This window comes from Taudactylus pleione, unplaced genomic scaffold, assembly GCF_031769625.1.
Source record: "Taudactylus pleione unplaced genomic scaffold, aTauple2 ptg000627l, whole genome shotgun sequence".
Taxonomy (NCBI): domain Eukaryota; kingdom Metazoa; phylum Chordata; class Amphibia; order Anura; family Myobatrachidae; genus Taudactylus; species Taudactylus pleione.
In genome coordinates, this window is record NW_028285029.1 from 759,816 (window position 1) to 779,099 (window position 19,284).

At 42.9% G+C, this 19,284-nt stretch overlaps 1 pseudogene; it reads right to left on the reverse strand.

Moving 5' to 3' along the window:
* The window catches only part of LOC148479250 (vomeronasal type-2 receptor 26-like), a 58,587-nt pseudogene that overhangs the window by 3,880 nt on the left and 35,423 nt on the right, over positions 1–19,284 (reverse strand).

Genomic DNA, 19,284 nt, shown 5'->3' on the forward strand with positions numbered 1-19,284 from the left:
TACTAACACCCAAACCATGGGAGATTTACGAAAGCCACAATTTAGAATAGAACAATAGTTCAACATCAATCTTTTTAACAGTACAAGTAAAGTAACAACATCTTTACTAAGCATTTGCTTTAGACATTGAAACAAAGTCGCTGACAAATCCACACAAATAAATCAATTGTCTGTTACAGGTGAGAAGGCAGATTATTTGAGCTATCTGGTTAATCAGAATGACAGGTATCTCAATACTCTTATAAAATATATATAATGATTGTCATCATTATAAGGAGACAGATACTGTTATATTGATAATTCTCTTACATGGGAAATATTATTTTAGTGATATATTAATGGAAACATATTGATTCATTTTATTAAGAGAGCAATATAATTTATTTTATTAAAGGGGCAATATAAAATAATTATTCAATAACTGTTTTTTAAATATGTTTGTAATGATGGAGAAACATAAGTTATTTTATGATATGGGTATCATTTACACAGCCATAAAATAATAAATGCTTCACCCATCATTAAAATATAAATGAAAAGTTACTTAATATTGCCTCTTTAACATAATAATAATAATAATAATAATAATAATAATAATAAATATAACTGCTCTCTTAATAAAATGAAACAATTATTTTTGCCCTAATATATTAATAAAGTAATATTCCCTCATTAGAGAATAATCAATGTAACAGTTTCTGACTTTTAATACATAAACAATGCCTTCATTGTATGGGTATTCCTCTTCTGATTGGCCAGATAGATGTGTTAGTTTTACATTTTTATTTCACTTTGGTCCCATTATAAACTCACAAAATCTGCGTAAAACCGATGCACATTGGCGGTGGTTTACAGTAAAAATTGTTAAATAATAAATACAGTGGTTTGGTACTTCAGTTTCTTGGTGATGTGCCCAGGTTTCAAAATCCCTTGAAAAACTGACACTAAATTTAACCCAGTGTCAAAAAAAGTGTTGGTAGCAGAAGATGATCTAACAATGTGAAGTGCAGCAGGAGATGCTGGGTACATTAGTCCTCCAGGGTGATTAATGAACCAGGGTACAATACACTTGGTCATAATATATGTGGTGTTAAATATGTAATGCAGTTGATGGTGCACATGTGGTACAGCTTACTCAGTTTTTAGATCTATTTAATCAGGTAGGTGTTGCTGGGCATTGTAGTGCAGTAGGTGTGATAACAGTAAATGCACCAGTGGGTAGTAGTACTACTGCCCCTCACTATAGTGGTGGCGATATAGTGTACTTGTGGTCTCCTATGCTACTCTGTATGACTATGGTGGGAGAGTCTATGGGTCCATCTATTTGCATGGAATGCCAGGGAGGAAAGAGGCATGGAGGCGCCACGCATGCACAGTAGCACATGTCATAGGTCAGGCATGCTGGCTGAGCTTCACTGGGTGATGGTGACTGCTGAGTCACCTAACATTGTACGCAGGGGCTAGCTGGAAACTTTTAGGCCTGGAGGCAGATGCCAGCATATGTCTTTTTTTTTTACCAGTGCATACAACTGATATTTAGGCAGCACTCAAAATAAACACACAGGAAAACACATGATCCCAGAAGAAAGTGTTTCATTACACTGAAATGTTGCACTAGTTTAAAATAATTTAAATACGACAGACAAACTGTAATGGAGTCCATTAAATGAATTGTTACTTCTCACCGTGTTTGTGTCAGTATTCCAGATAAGCAAAGTTGAATTTATTAAAAACTGCTTATGTGGTAATTCCCATGGTGTAAAGGATCCCACAGGTGAGCTTATAACATTTCCATTTGCCATCATCATCCATTTATAAATCGTATATTTTGTATTCATTTCTCCTTTGTCATCAAAGTAAAATCTCTTCTCTGCTCCATCCTCATACTGAATCTGCCTCAGATATTGGTGTAACTTTCAATAAAAAAAAGAGGATTTTATTACATCCATAAATGTAATTTATGTTAAGGACATATTGAAGTTCATAGCAGTCATACATTTTACACAGACAAAATTCTCCAAATATGTATGGGGGGTGTTTATTTAATGAAATACTTTTTGTATGGTGTTTCTTGTCATTATATTATTTTTATTACTTTACAGGCGGACTACAGGTGCCAGCAAGCCCTGAATTCCAAGGCATGCTGACACTATTCCCTGGCAGCCCAGTCCACTTATAAAGAACAATATTATCTATACTTAATTATTACTATTACCTCCACAACCAAAGCCTCAGGGTGCAGAGAAGAGCCCACACTTTCCTAAGAATTCCAACCCTGGGCTGTGCAGGTTGACATTATGGCAAGGGGTCCCACACTGCTGGTTTCCCAGCTATAGTTCACCAGCCCCGGCTGTTTCAGCATTGTGCTGGTTAGTAAAAAATAGGGGGCACAATCTTTCTCCGATTTTATTTTTAATAGAGATGTGCTTGGAGCCCCATGTTTTGGTTTTGGCAAAACCACCTTGTAAGGTTTTGGTTTTGGCAAAACCACCCTCAAGTGTTTTGTTTTGGTTTTGGATTGCTTTAGAAAATTTGTAAAAACTGCTAAAATCAGGTAACTTGGACCTATTTATGTTGCTATAATATTGTTAACATCAATAACAGTCATTTTGGCACCTAAAATCATGAAGGAGGGACTTACATGCAATCACAGAGGACTAAAACCGGGAGAGTAGGAGTCATGGACCAGGGGATTGCAGAATATGGTAGGTGAAGGACCTGTGTATATTCCTCCCTCGTCCACCAGTACTGGATGTTGATGATACCTGACCAAAAGGCGCGGAATCTAACTTACCAGGAGGTGTTCCAGTGACCCCTCCAATCGGGATTTGGTTTAAGCTGCATCTGGTAAGCAGGTTCGCGGCCCTTTGGTCAGGTATCCGGCACTAGTGGGAAACAAACAGAATAACACAAACTCAGGAAGACACCAGAGAGGCACTAGAAGTAATGTTAGTAATCAGTACACAGAGGGAGACCTAGACAAAGGATAGTGTATGAAAGTGCAATGAAGCTTAACCTAGAATGATACTCTGGGAATTTACATATAGACGGGAGCAATAAGGGCTTCGGGGATCCAGACGCTAGGTGGTGAAGTAGGTACACTGTGAATCCAGACTCCTGAAGATGAGTAAGTACACAGAGGACCCAGGCGTGGGAGTACTGAGTGTACTGTGAATCCAAGCAAATTAGCGTACTGAGGACCTGATTCAGAGATGGACGGAATTACACAGCCACATACAAGCGGCTGTGCAATTCCATCCATTTAAAATGCAGAAAGAGTTGTCACAGACTTCCTTGCTGTATTTGCGTGATCCCAGTGCTGCGACCCAGGTCACAGCCTGGGGTCACCATCGAACAATCATGACCATGAGTTGCAATTGTTGTCTTTGTTCCATTGGCCAGGCTGCGGGAGCAACAACTTCCCACAGCCTCGCAGGGTCCTGGCAGCTTGCGAGGCCAGGAAGTCTGCATGCACCCACGCAGACCCTGGCCTCATCCCTCCCTGAAAACAGGGGCGACACGCCCCCATTTCCAGGAACTCTGCCAGGGAATGCCTCCGCTCCACCTCCCTAATGCCGTATCCTGTCAATCAGGCTGCGGCTGGGACACACTGCAAACACGCTCGCAGTTGGAGGGCTGCAAATGCATAGTACATCTGCTGGGCATGCGCAGTCCTCCAAACATCAGAGACGTGCACCAACCATTGGGTTAGCTTACATCTCTGAATCAGGCCCTGAATGCAATGTGATTCCAGACATAATTTAGTGTACTGAGGGCCTGATTCAGCAAGGAACGCATGGATGCAGATGCATGCACCCATCAATGCATATGCTAATCAATGCATATGCACGGAGACCGCAGCACAAAATGCAGATGCCCAGCCCCATATTAAGCCGCCCATCTCCCTTTTCTCACAGCCTGATCAGTATTCAAGATATCGTAAACATCGGTAACAATAGTAGTTGACCTGACCTGACACAGGAATTTGGCTGCTTCCTGTGTACAGCTTACAGTATGGCTGCATATGGTGCTGCACTACCTTAATTATGCACACCCCTATAATAACGTTATAATGCCTGCGTTCACGTGACCACCCCGTCACCACCCACAAACGGCACTTCCTGCCAATCATCAGAAGGGTCTGCATGCACACTGCGTGTAGTCTGTATACCATAATCTGAATGCACTGGCTAGTTCATGCATGTGCAGAGCAAAAACATCGGCCAAGTGCATGCGTTCTCTCCTTTGCGTTCCTTGCTGAATCACGCCCTGAGTGCACTACAAATCTAGAGACATGGAGAGCATGGGGCAAAGACACTGGAAATTTGTACTTGACGAAGTACTGAGGGCGGAAATTGATCCTGTTACAGGGAGAACACAAGCGGTGGTAACTGGTAGTAGAACTAAAAACAAACTCGAGGGAAAGATTACACAGGTCTGCGAAATTTAAGCTATTGAAAGCTTTTTTAATAATACTTTTGTATTCTTAATTATACTTCTGTGTACATCAAGAAATAGTATATTAAAAAAAATTACCACTTCACATTTACCTATAAGGGGGTAACATACATTTTTAAGAAAAAACAAGAAGTTTAATTGTTTTTGACATATTTATTGTGAAATACAAAGAAGTGTAGATGATATCACTGTTTTTGTCTTAATTACATAATAAAACAATAAAATCAAACAATAGAAACAAAGCCATAATTATTGAAAAAATCATTAATATCTTGTTTTTTTGTCTTCAAACTTTGTTTTGTCGCTTTTCGCTTATAAGCCTTTTTTGTGTCATCTCTGTGTATCATCCAGCAGTAGTCAGCCATCATGCTGACATCCAAACGACCCTGGTATCTTCTTTCTACATCTTTAATGTCTTGGTTGAACCATTCACCCTATTTTTCACTGTAGTCTCCGAGATTATACGGGAAATGCTCAATATGGGAATTAAAAAATATGAACCTTTAAACTCATATTGCAGCCAAGGTTTCTGTAACTATTAAGCATTTCCCAGACAATTTCTTTGTCGTTTGGATCCTTCATATTGCCTAAAAAATTTTAAATCACTTGTTTGAAAGAATTCCACCTTGAAAGTTCCCCAATTTTTAATACACACACCAAATGTTCATCTTTTATTAACTTTCTAATGTCATGGCCTGTAAAAATGCTTTCCTTCAGTTTAGCATCGGAGAGTTTAGGGAATTTGGTAAAAAGATATTTGAAAGTTTCTCCATCTTTAGGCAGTGCTTTTACAAATTGTTTCATCAGTCCTAATTTTATATGTAGAGGTAAAAGTAAAACTTTATTTGGATCTACTAAACTGGATTTAATTACATTATTTTTTCCAATTTCTAAACTTTTTTGAGCTGGCCAATTGTTTTTTTGCCAATGTAAATTTTTACCTCTGCTATCCCATTCACAGAGAAAACATTGGAATTTAGTGTATCCTTGTTGCTGGCCTCGGAGCTCATTCAGAGCCACTCGCAAGCAGCCGCTCACTCATTTGCGGCTGATGGTAATCAACCGCACATGCATACGCTTCATTCTGCACGTGTGTGAACTACTTGAAGTGATCGGAATCCGCTCTCTTTCCCAGCAAATACAGGTCAGTGTAACGAGTGACAGGAGAGGCCGTTTGTGGGTGGTAACAAGGGCAGGGCTCTAATAACGGGGAAGTGGAGGTACGAACGCAGGCATGCCTGAGTGTTTCAATGCCGTTTCAGAGGCGTGCATAATTAACAGCCAGCGTCATAGTACACGTCGCATGCCTGTTTTTTACACTGAAGTCCTCAGAGTGCTTGTGGTAGGGTAAGGCAACCACAAGCACTGCGATCGCTTCCGATTGTCCTCGATGTACCAATGTTTTGATACACTTCCTGGAGATGACGTGCGCTAGTGGTTGTCTCCTTATAAGCTAAAGGGCATCTATAGAGACAAAGTGATTGTTTGCCAAAACAAAGTGGGCATGCTTATGCCTTTCCGAGTGAGCACCTGCCATGCCAAATTTGCTTACGCTGGGTGTGAGTGTGTCTGAATCAGGTCCCTAGTACCATGCATAAAATTTTAAGATCTCCACATATTAACCAGTTGTGTCTTGCATATCCAATCAGTTCCAAAACATTCATCTGGCACTGGGCGGGGGGAAGTTTTATAAGGAGAACTGAATTGTAACGTTCTATACTATTGACTGAATTCATTTAAGACAATGTTTTATAATAAATGTAGGCAGAATACATTTATTACTTTAAAGAATATGAAAAAAAAATATTATTTATAAGTACACGTTTTGCTGAAAAACGTGATGTGATATGCAAAATCGGGAGTCATTTTCGTTTTCAGAAGCCAAAAATTTATAAGTATCACATAAATACATTAAAAAAGCTTTTTCATCTCAGACCTGTGTAATAGCACACTAGGGTATCTAGACTAGGAGATGCTGTGGAAATATAATCATAGGACTCTGGAGTCCCTGATGCAGGCAAACATGGAATGATGAGGATGGACGTCCGGATGTAGATAGGACACTGGAGTAGCTGCAGGTTTGGTTGAAGTAGCACTGATAAAATTACACTGTGGGTAGTCTCTGGGAGCAAATATAACTCGAACCAGGAACAAACAAAGGTATCACAGTCACTATGGAAACAAATTTGAACAGCAAATTCCTGCTCCTGGAGTGAGACTAAATACCCCTAGGTAGCTGGTCTTTGGATCAGAGGATCAGCTGAGTGACCGCAGTGCAGTGGCATCCCTCCCCACATTGTTGTCTGGTACGTGGAGGGATACTGTGCATGCAGCACCACTGAAAAGGGGGATTGGCCTTGTGGCCCAAACCCTGTCCCGTGCATTTTACTGTGGGTTCGAGCGGGGGGTGCAGGAGGTGCAGACTGCTGTGTTCTGTGTGCAGTGCCCACTCTCTCACTGTGGGCCTGATTCAGAGCCGGACGCTCTGACCAGAGCGCTTGCTCTGAATCAGGGCCCTCCTCCATGAAAATGGAGCGGCCTCCCGGCCGCTCGTATAGCTGTGGGTGACCACCCACAGCATATGTGAGCGGCCAAAATGATGGTCGCGATGGTCTTGACCATCGCGACCATCGGACTTGCGACGGATACCCTGCGGTAGGGTCTCCCTGCCACAAGCCCTGCAGTGATTTTGGCTCTATCAGAGCCAAAATCACTCCCACTGACATCACTAGTGATGTCAGTGGGGCCGACTTCAGACGGTAGGCGTCTGGCAGGCACGCCCACCAAAGGGGGCGTGCTGTCAATCAACATCGACAGCACGCCCCCTTTGGTGTGAGACCCGGAGCGAGGGAAAGCCCGTCGCTCCCCGGGTCTCGCGCATGCGCACGACGGAGCTGCCTCCGTCGTGCGCATGCACAGTGGGAAACATCGACCCGCTTGCGAGCGTACTGACGCTCACGAGCGGGTCTGAATGACCCCCTGTGTCAGGAGCTGAGTACTGCACTTAATACTACAGTGCAGCACCTGGGTCCTGTCACTGAAGGGGAGTCTGCACCTTGGTGTCACCCCTCGATCGGTGACACCCGGGTGCGGCCCGCACCCCCCCCCTGTGATGCCACTGCTGCAGGTCTACCATTGGGAGAGACTAATTAGTTAATATGGACCAACATGGCTGCACCCATTCCCACTACAATAGGAACCAGAACACATGCACGGAAGCCCTAGCCCTAGCCCTAGCAGACCCCGGGGAGAATATTCAGCCACCACTCACCTACACTCCCAGTGACTAAACACCTAAGCTCAAGGATGCTGGTACAGAGGCGAGTAGCGGCTGTTCCCAGGCTCCATCCTGACAGGGCAGCATTACATTCTTTATTTACTGGTGCACACGCACACAGCCCCCAGAGCTCCTCCTAATATACAGGCAGCATTCATTGACATTAACCTTTTATTGATGCAATGCACAGTTACATTAGTGCTATAAATTAACTGCCAACAACAGTGCAGCCCAGAGTTCCTAATACAAGGCAGCATTATACCTGTATTGGTGCACACTGGTACTCACAAAAGATTTTGGTGAGTGCCACCATTACTATAATATAAGTTCAGTGATTCGCAGCAATGTGTAAAATAAATAAAAAGATTAAAAGAAGCACAAAAATGAACAAAACTTTAGTGTGTTCAGGGTAAGGGCAGTTTACTATTAATATCAGTCCTGTGTGTAGTTGTCATTTTTGCTAAAAGTTTAATACAAAAACATAAATATATTTTTTTGTAAAATGTGTTTGTGTTCCCTGGGCAGTGCGCTGTAAACATTATAAAGTAAAATATAGTAGGTGCCGTCCTCTGTTAATATCAGCGCTGTGTGTAGTTGTAATTTCTTCAAAAAGTTTAAAAAATCATAAAGAAAACCTTTTTTGTAAAACACGTGTGTGTTCACTTTATAGTGCGCTGTAAACGTTATGAAATAATGTATAGTAAGTGCAGTCCACCGTTAATGTCAACGCTGTGTGACACATAGTGTGAAGTGGTTGTCATTTGTTAAAATATTACAATCTTTTTTTTTAATAAAAGTTGTGTGTGCTCAGGGCCAGGCAGTGCCATTGTGTTCCAGTAACACTCAGTACGTGCCGTGCCACCACGTTAATAAAATAAGTACTGTGTGACTTACAAGGTGAAGTCGTTGTCATTTGTTTTGTTAAAATATGAAAAACTTAACAGAATTATGAAGCATGTTTAGTATAATTCAATAATATGCACAAGATAATTTAATAGATTATTCACAGTCAAAAACAAAAATGCTTGCAAGGTTGTAGACCATGGACAGGCAGAACATCCTTGTTTGTGGACTAGATTTAGGAAAAAACATGGTATTATCCTTCATACTCTGACTCTAAGGTGCACCTCATAAATGTACTACAGGGGTGTGTTACCCAATTAGGGCAGAAAGGGGGGGGGGGGGGGGGAGTAGAATGGCCAGCAGTTCATCCTACTATTTGTAGTTATGATAGGCTGAGTTTGCTGCTCGCAGTGCCGCTGTTAATTTTCATGGGTTCTAGTTCAACTCTTGTGAGGAATCCTTGATGATTAACATTGCATTCTTTTATGGCCTTAAATTTAATTTTCTTAATCAATCAATTATAATTAATGAATCAATGATTGAATCAATTAATTAATACACTACTTTCATCTATTTTTGGTACTTGTTTTTTAATAGCATTTCCACTTCTCTGATTAATCATTATTTTATTACTAGTATAAAAAAAAACTAATCAATCAAACAATCATTTAAATCAATCACTGTTCAACTACATACTCCACCTCTATTTTCCTGTAGTGCCTTTGGGCCTCTGATCTATACATTTTATAGCATCATAAAGTTTATATTAAATGTCCATCCTGTCTGCCACTGCAGCGCCACTTTGTTTCCTAGATGTCCCATGTTTGAAGTTAAACTGGAACGTGTTTCTGCCACCCACTGCTGTTGCTTAGCTTAGTCAGCCAGCTAGCTCGGTGCAGCCTTTTGGCCTAAGCTGGATGAAAACAATATTCTGAGCTATGAGATGGTAAAATTTGACTGGAATGACTGGAAATTAATGCGATTAAGGTTAATAATACTGTAGGAGCAAACACAGGCCCAAATTACATGATTTAAGCTGTTTTTATCATTTTTTAGAAACAAAAAATCCAGATCCAAAACATGAATATGAATCCATATCCTAAACCAAAATCAATGTCCGTGCAAATCCCTAGTTCTAAACCTGCCACTTATTCTGAGGTTTCTATTAAACTAATAGTTTGAACATTTAATGTCATTTAATATTCTATTCTATTATAAATTGTGGTTTCTCTGCATTTTTGCAGTGGTATTAAGGGCCTGATTCAGATTTGGGAATAGCGTAAGATAGAGTAAGCAACTGTACCTGGACAAACCATGTTGCAATGCAAGGTGTTAAAATACATACATTTTTTTGCATGCAGGGTAAATTCTGGCTGCTCTTTTATGTAGCCCACAAGTGCTGGACAGCTTTATTTTTACACTGCAATTTATATGTCAGTTTGGAAACTCCCCTCCCAAATCTAATCTCTTTGCACATGTTACATCTGTCCCACCTGCAGTGCAGCATGGCATAGGCAAACGCAGGGGGGGTTTCCATCTGTCTGGAAACCCCCCTTTTAGCCCACACCATGACCACAATAGAAATAGTAACATAATAGAAATTTACTAGTGTCGCATGTTCTTCTCAGTATCACAAATGAAATAATTAGCACCACCTGTGGATCTTTAAACATGTATCAGCCAGTGATAAATAACCTGTGCACCAACTAGGAGATCTGGAAAACATGTACTGTTAGGGATGCACTGCTATAGAGCCCAATATGTACATATATGTCCAGGGCAGTGCTAGGTTTTTCTGCTGCTCCCCCAGACTCCCGGACTTGCTCTAATACTCTGGAATGGTGCCGCATCTAATGGCTTACTGTGATCGCTGGTCCTGTATATGCCGGAATTATGACACACACTACACTTTGTATGACGCATATGAAAGCTGGATAAGTACTAATTCTGCCCTCTACATGGACTGGCCACACTCGCTCTAAAATCAAGTATTTGGAAACCCCCCTTCTAGAAATCCTGCATTTGCCACTGCATGGTAATACCAAGGTGCACAGTTAAGGCCCCCATACTTCAGAGATTGATTGCAGCAATCGTGCAATTTGCAATCGATTGTGTATAAAAATCTTTCCCTATTTCAATCGATTGTGGCAATTCTGCAATCGATTGAAAAAGGGAAAACATTTTTTACACAATCGATTGCAAATTGCACGATTGCTGCAATCAATCTCTGATGTATGGGGGCCTTTACTCTATTCCCAAATCTGAATCAGGCCCAAAGTGCAGTACATCAGTTAGATCCAATCCCGCAAGTAAACCGCTAGAATTTCAAACCCCTTGCTTAGACAATGTACCCTTGTTGCATGCGACACACACACACACAAATTGTTATTCATCCCAAATTGCTGAAGTGATCCGTGTCCACACATAAGAAACATGGGAAGCAATCAGGGGTGTTTCCATCACGGGCCCCCTCCTCTCAGTCTGGCCGCCTGGCAGTGCATTGAGCGCAATGAGGCCAGCACCACACTGATAGACTCTGAGCACTAGAGTGTGCCCAGAGTCTATAGCACCTGAGCAGGTCACCGGGAAATGTTTATAACACATTTTAACCCTTCACTGTGTGTCTAATATATATGTACATCACTTTTTATTTTCATTCTTTATATGCAGCAGTGGCTGCTCCAAACTATCTCTTTCACACTGCACTTTTCTTACTATGGCAGTGCCCTGGGGCGGCTTAGCTGGGCTAGTTTGGGGGTGTCCTGCGCTCTGGATTTGAATCGTAGTATGTTAGGGACCTACCCGACAGAGGTTACCCGGATGCGGTGGGTAGGCCCATAAACTTGGCCAAGATTATGCTAAACACCTCTATTGATTGCAAAATTGTATTGTATTTAAATATTATTAATAATTTGGAGTTGTGCACCTGAGATTTGTTTGTTTTTGTGCCTGCAATTAGTCTCATCACTCAGCACTTCCCAATATATATATATATATATATATATATATATATATATATATATATATATACACATATATCTCTCATTTTATTGAAAGTTATGCACAAATTTGAAACTTTTATATTTGACCACACATATGTATACTTTAACTTATTTTACCCATAATTAAGATCATCTTTAAGCACAGAAGGCGCTCATTGTCAACCCTATATATTGTTATATATATATATATATATATATATATATATATATATATATGAAAAAAGTGCATAATGCCTTTGTAAACTTGTGGCTGAAGTGCTACGTGTGCTTATTATAAAATTCCAACAAAGTGCAAAAAGTGGCAATACCTACATAAAATTTAGAAATCATTCAATTAATGAATAACATACAGGTGTATCCAAGTGAAAATTTCTATTTAATTAGATAAAAGACAATACATAAGAACAATTAATTTGATAAAAAAGCAAAACTACAGTATATAGTAAAAATATAAGCAAATGGATAAAATAGGATGAGGATCAAAGTGCTTATCTGAAAAGGCTGTTTAAAAGTTCATGAAGGTAAGTGGATAGAGCCTCCCAACATGTTTCATCTGCTTTAGGACTTCATCAAAGGGGTGTGGCTCTGATGTGGTGTTCCATCTTATAAACCCCACTAATTGGGACAGACTGGAGCTCATTAGCCCTCATTATGACATCACAATTTCTTTTCTTTTTGTGATGTCATAATGAGGGCCAATAAGGAATAATAAGCACACGTAGCACTTTGGCCTCAATAGTATCAAGTTTACACAGGCATTATGCACTTTTCTCCATTATATATATAATTTTTATTGAAAGTTTTGCACAAATTTGAAACGTTTTTATATTTGACCACACTTATGTATACTTTTTTATTTACTTTACTTACAACTAAGATTATCTTTTAAGCACAGAAGGCGCTCATTGTGAACCCTATATATTGTCTGAAATGTATTTGGTGGATTGCCGACCGCCACGATCCTGTTGATAGAGCTGACACCCACAAATTCTGGGAAGTGCGTTTTACTATTTACAATTGGGTATTTTTACTACCACCAAAACACAAAGTCCACAGGTATACAGGAACCTACTTGGCGCTGAAATCATCCATAATCTCATATATATATATATATATATATATATATATATTATATTTTTATATATATATATATATATATACAGTATATATATGACACACATATATGTATAGAAACACACACATACTGTATATACATATAGACACACACAGACATAGACAGATACACATATAAACATTATTACTTACTTAAGAGGCAGAAGGCCAGCAGCAGCAGCAGAAGGGGGTGGAGCCAAATGCTGGATGGGCGGAGCTTAATCGCAGGCTGTGGCAGGCGGCTCCGATTAAATTAAAAAAAAAAACAGTTCATCTTAGGGAAGGGGCTGGCTGGCCAGGGACAGTATAGGGGGGCCCCCTATGTGTGGGGGCCCCGGGACAACTGCCTCTGTTGCCCTCCCTATAATCCGGCCCTGAGTAACACTTAGGTCCAAATGGAATAGACTGCAACTCATGAGCACAATTTTTTTTGATGTCACTCCCTGTAACCACCCCCAAAAGGTCCCAAAATGGGGTGCAGTCAGATTGCCGGGGCTGGGATGGCGGCTGTCGGATTTCCAACAATAGAAGCCTGACACGTGACTAAAGATAGGTGTCAAATTCCCGATGCCTACTGTATCTTTAACCCCACACTGAAATACCAACTGCTCGCATCCCAAATGAAGGTAAGAAGGGACAGGTTAGCATTAGCCATGGGTTTTTGCCCCCCAGGGAGGATTTAGGGTTAGGTAACCCCTCGAGAGAGTTAGGGTTAGGTTGCAGGGAGAGGGATTTAGGATTGGGCACCACCAGGTGAAGGCTAGGCAACCCCCCGTGAGGGTTAGGTTTAGGGTATGGGGAGGGCATTTAGGTTTAGGCACCCCCAGGGTCAACTTAGGGTAAGGTACCATCCTAGGAGTTTTAGGGTCAGACACCACCAGGAAGGGTTAGGGTTGGGGGGGCAGGGGAAGGTAAAGGTACTTACTAGCCCCAGTTGGTTTTGTAGATGATTGGGCTTTCAGCATCAGTATGAGAACCACCAGGTATTCAGCCATCTGTATTTCATATCAATTCTTGCTAATCACTTTGCAAAGAAATCCTCACTGTGATTGGCATTGCTAAGGTACTTTGCCCCATGCACAGTGCGACCATGATGCATGCACAGTTAGCTGATTGCTTAACTGTGTAAATATTGGCATTGGGTACATATACAGTATGAATCAAGCCCAAAATGACTTATACCATTATGCACTTATTGAAGACTCCACATTATATTGTTTTAGATTCTCTCACACTTATATATCATGATGTAAAGTTTATGCATCTTTAGACCCTGTAATGGTGCCTGGTGTGTCTTTATAGGCTGCCCGGGCCATAACTAGTGTGGTGCAACATGTGCCATGGCACAGGGCACTGCAGGGGAGGGGGGCGCTGTTTGGTGGCACAAGTCAATTTTCTGTTTCTATTAATTCTCACTTGTCGCTTGCTCTTCTTTTATCCCCAACATCTCCTGGTCACCCCTATCTCCTCCTTGGCCAACTCTCCGCCATGTGGCAACCTCCTCAAGCACATTTATTCACATCCTCCTTTATTTAACACACCCATTTCAAAATACTAATAATAAAAATACAGGTGCTAGGAAAGGGGGACACTACATCATTTGGAGGACTCATCCCTTATTTTCATCTTTTTGGGCTGGTCGTTGTGCTACTCATTCCGGGTGAGATATATGACTGTGAGATTACTCCTATGTGTTGAAGTGTTAAACCTGAGGAAATATCCAGCTGTCTTGATTTTTGGAACACTTGTAATCATTTTTAAACTTTTTTGTGGAATAAATATACATGAAGAAAACCGCTCTGTATGGTGAATTCTCCTCATATAGAAGTTGAAGTCTAAAGAAACCTTTTATGGAACGCCTGTATTGATATTCAGGTGAGCTTGGTCCCAATAGGGAGATATCTATGTTGATACAAGCATGCTAAATCACAGGAGTTGAACACAAAAAGATACCTTTCAGGGAACGCATTTCTTTGTGATTAGGTGAGTGGAGAGCAATACCTCCACTTACGTATTACAGTATATAGACAGCCTGTGATTAATAGTGTCTTTTTTCTATGGGGATGGCGTAATTCAAGAGCCACATTCAGACGTGATTCCCCAAAGGACTGCGCCATAGGAACCGCTCATATTTCTATTTCTGTGTATCTGAAGGTGTGGTGCTCCAGAGCGTGAACTAGGCTGCAGTCCAGGAGTGCTGGAGACTTGAACATTTTTGTTGTTTGGTAACCATCTGAGTAACCCTATGGTCTTCAGTGTTCAAACATGCAGAAGCATTCTTTTTGCACATCCTCCAACCCAAATTAATTCCTGCGCTGCCTCACAAACTGTCTTCAGGGCTATTCATCTGCCACAAGACCGGGACTTAGTCATTCATACCCGATCTGGTTGTGCTTCATCAAGGTGGGCTGCTCTCTCCCAGAACACTGTCACTGAATTCTTAAGGGCCATGGGCGCAGCCATGTTGGTTCTGATCAGCTGAGCACCAGTATCCAGTCACAACCTGCCTGCTGCACTCACATGACTCCTATCCTCTGCAAGAGTGCCCTATTTAAAGCTGCACCTGCCACTAGCACATCGTCGGAACAATGTGGAACAATACTCATCTGTGTGCTGACTCACCGGTGTTTAGCTACAGACTCAGGGGGTCATTCAGACCCGCTCGCGAGCAAAGTTTGCTCGCTAGCGGGTCGATGTTTTGAGACTGTGCATGCGCACGATGGAGGGAGCTCTGTCGTGCGCATGCATGAGACCTGGCGAGCGATGAGAAATATGTCGCTCGGGGTCTCGCACCAAAGGGGGCGTGCTGCCGATGGTGACTGACAGCACGCCCTCTTTGATGGGCTTGCCGGGGGCATGGCGGTCAGACGGAGGCGTTCCCATGGGAACGCCTACCGTCTGAGTCCGGCCCCACTGACATCAGTAATGATGTCAGTGGGAGTGACTTTGGCTCTGATAGAGCCAAAATCACTCCTGGGCTTGCGGCAGCGAGACCCTACCGCAGGGTCTCGTCGCAAGACCGATGGTCGCGATGGTCTTTGACCTTCGCGACCATCATCATGGACGCTCCCTATAGCTGTGGGTGGTCATCCACAGCTATACGAGCGTCCAGGAGAACGGTCCATTTTCATGGAGGAGGGCCCTGATTCAGAGCGAGCGTTCTGCTCAGAGCGTTCAGCTCTGACTCAGGGCCTCAATTCTGTTGCCTGAACCTGTGCTACACTCAGCCAGACCTCTGCAAGCTGCTGCATCTGAGTTTGCTTCAACACTATTGGAAGTATCCTGTCTGCATACCTTCAGCCTGTGTACAGTGCAGCTCTCCTCCTCCAGTTTCAGTCTGGTTCAAACAGCTTCTTAACTGCTGCCTGTGAGTTTGTCTTACCCACTCTGCCGCATAGCTCTGTTACTGGTATCCAGTCTGCACTCCTACAGTCGGTGTTCAAGTTGCTGCCTGTTTCACCTCTGGTCCCAGTTCAGTGCAAACTGCTGTTCTCCTCCAGGCCCAATCTGGTTCAAGCCTCCAGTTCCATTCCAGCTCAAGCTGCTGTTCACCTTCGGTCCCATTCTGGTTTAAGTTCCAATTCCAGTCTGCATCAGCCTGCATAGCTTTCACCTGTGTATTTCATTCCAGGTCCAGATTGGTGTAGAAGATTTGCTACATCTCTGTCCCAGCCTATGCACTAGTCTGAAGTATCCTGTTAATGCTAAAGACTATTATAGTGCATTGAATTGGCAAATCTTCAGTCTGCTGTCATCCTGCTCATTGTGGGTTCAAATGGATTATTCCTGTATTGCACTTCAGACTGAATTGCTGCTCAGTGAAACTGCTACCTATCTTAGCATTGCAGCTCCTACCCTGTCTCTGGTATTCTTTGCTCTTCTTACCATCTGTGTCAACCTCAATGGTGGTTGTCGTGCTGAGGGTCCTCTCTCTGAGTGTTTAGATTCATGCTGAGTTGTCAACTGGTGCTGGGGACTGGGTATAGGATCTATATCCCTCTTTGAGGGTGTACACTCCAGGCAACCAGCTCTGGTAACTGGTTTGCACTATCTTATAGTGGATTCCAGGTGGGCTATTTATTACCTGTATTACTCACTGTTATGCTCCATGAAATCTCAAACACTGGTTCGAGCTCCTGACTCCTGAGTTCAGGATTTGAGGTTGAGGTCACTTCAATTGGTTCCAAGGACAGAATGGGAGCCGTCCTGGGATTGCTGACCTCTTAGACAACACTAGGCGATATGCCATATGAGTCCTACCTGTGAGTAGACATCTAATCCAGTTTACACAATTTCTGTATAACTCGTCAGCCTAGTCCACGCGTTCTGATTTGGATCTGACTAATCAAACCATGACAATGCCCTTCCATTGTTCAACAGTATATGAACAGGAAAAAAGCTAAGACACTATAATTGTCTCTATTGTAAGATTATTTGTTATCTCCTGTGCTGGTGCCATATTTCCGTAAACATTGCCTTTAAAAATGGTGCCACAAGCAGTAACAATGGGCAGAAAGGGTGCCTCACAGAGCCTTGGAAACATTGGAGAATCTATCCCTTTGACCTATGAGCACAACACCCTGCACATAGATATGCCACTGAAGTTAACTAGCATTTGGGATTGTTAATTTTTAGAATTGTTATATTGCACTTGTGACCAGGGCTGGTGCAAGGTTTCCTGGCACCCTAGGCATTTCTTCAGCCTTACATCCCCACCCTCGATAGCTAGACAAGCCCTTACACAGTGCCCCCAGTAGTGGCCCCCCTATGCAGTGCCCCCAGTAGTCCTGGAAGTAGTGGTCCCTCCTATGCAATGCCCCCAGTAGTGGTCCCACCTATGCAGTGCTCCAGTAGTGGTCCACCTGTGCAGTGCCCCCAATATAGTGCCCCTTATACAGTGCCCCCATTAATGGCCCCTTTATGTAGTGCCCCCAGTAGCAGTCCCACACCTATGCAGTGCCCTTATGTAGTGCCCCAGTAGTAACCCTCCCCCTATGCAGTGCCCCCAGTAGTGGTCCCCCTGATGCAGTGCTCCCAGTAGTAGTCTCCCCCCCAGCATTGCCCCCAGTTGTAATTCCCCAGTAGCTGCCCTCCCCCAGCAGTGCCCCAGTAGTAGCCCCCCCAGCAGTGCCCCAGCAGTAATCCATCCATATGCAGTGCCCCCAGTAGTGGTCCCACCAGTGCAGTGCCCCCAGTAGTAGTCCCCCCAGCAGTGCCCCCAGTAGCAGTCCCCCTTAGCAGTGCCCCTAGCAGTACTCCTCCCACCAGCAGTGCCCCTAGTAGTTCCCCCTATGTAGTGCCCCCAGCAGTAAACCCCCTATGTAGTGCATCTAGTAGTAATACTCCCAGCAGTGCCCCTAGTAGCAGTCCCCACAGCAGTGCCCCCAGTAGTAGTCCCCCCAGTAGTAACCCTAGTGGTAATCCCCCTCTAGGCAATGCTTTCAGTAGTGGTACCACCAGTGTGCAGTGTCCGCAGTAGTCCCCCCAGCATTGCCCCTAGTAGTAGTAGTCCCCCCCCAGCCAGACAGATACACACAGAAAAAAAACCTCCACTCACCTTAATCTCCACTCCGGCATCTGCACCTCCGTCTAGCATCCTCCCGGGCTGGCCTGCTCTGTATAGTGGGAGAGACATCATGATGTCTCTCCCATCACCCACTGCAGGAGCCGGTAAATGGAGCTCATGAGTGAGCTCCGGCCCGGCTCCGGCAGTGGGTGCAGCAGCCGATGAGAGTCTGTCTGACTCTCATCTGCTACTAAAACAAACACATCGCTGCCAGTGCTGGTGGCTGTGTGTTTGTTCCTAGTAGTGTAGTGTGGACTGCACTTATGTGCAGTCCACACTACCGCCCTGCAGTGGCCAGCGCACTTAGGCAAATGCCTACGTTTGCCTAGTGGTAGCGACGGCCCTGCTTGTGACTAATACATCATCTCACTGCTAAAAGTAAGAAACTGAGACTAGCATTCAAAATATTTTGATCTGTTGCTTTGTGAAAAGTTCATATGTATTGCCAGATACCCTGTGATTCAATCTCTTTGCTCTTATTGCTGGATCATGAAGTATGTACTAAATTATTGCACTTCATGTTATCTTATTGAAATCGTCAGAAGGTTTCAATCTTACCATTAAATTGTTACTGGAAACAGACAGCCATCTCTGCCTCTGTCATCATTGTTCTTTTGGGTGACCCTTGCCTCTCTGTGGTGGAAAGATTCTGCAGCACCCTATGACACTGAACCCAATGGAGATGTAGTTTAGTGTATACTTTGCCAAGGCTTACAGATCCACATTGCCTAGGATAATTCCCAACAGTGCCAGGGCTATCTTATCTATGTATTTTGATAGCCTCTACTACACATCTATTTATTTTGATTCCCTCTACTACTCTACTGTACATTCCTGAGTACCACACATTCAATGGTACAGCTGCTTATAGAAACACATGTCCTAACATGCATAATATGTTACATGCATCCGAAACTACATACCTTGTCATCACACACAGGAGAGATAATAGATGACAGCTATTGGGGCATATCTGCTGAAATGAATATGCACTGGAATGCATGTATGAAAAATCTGGAACAACT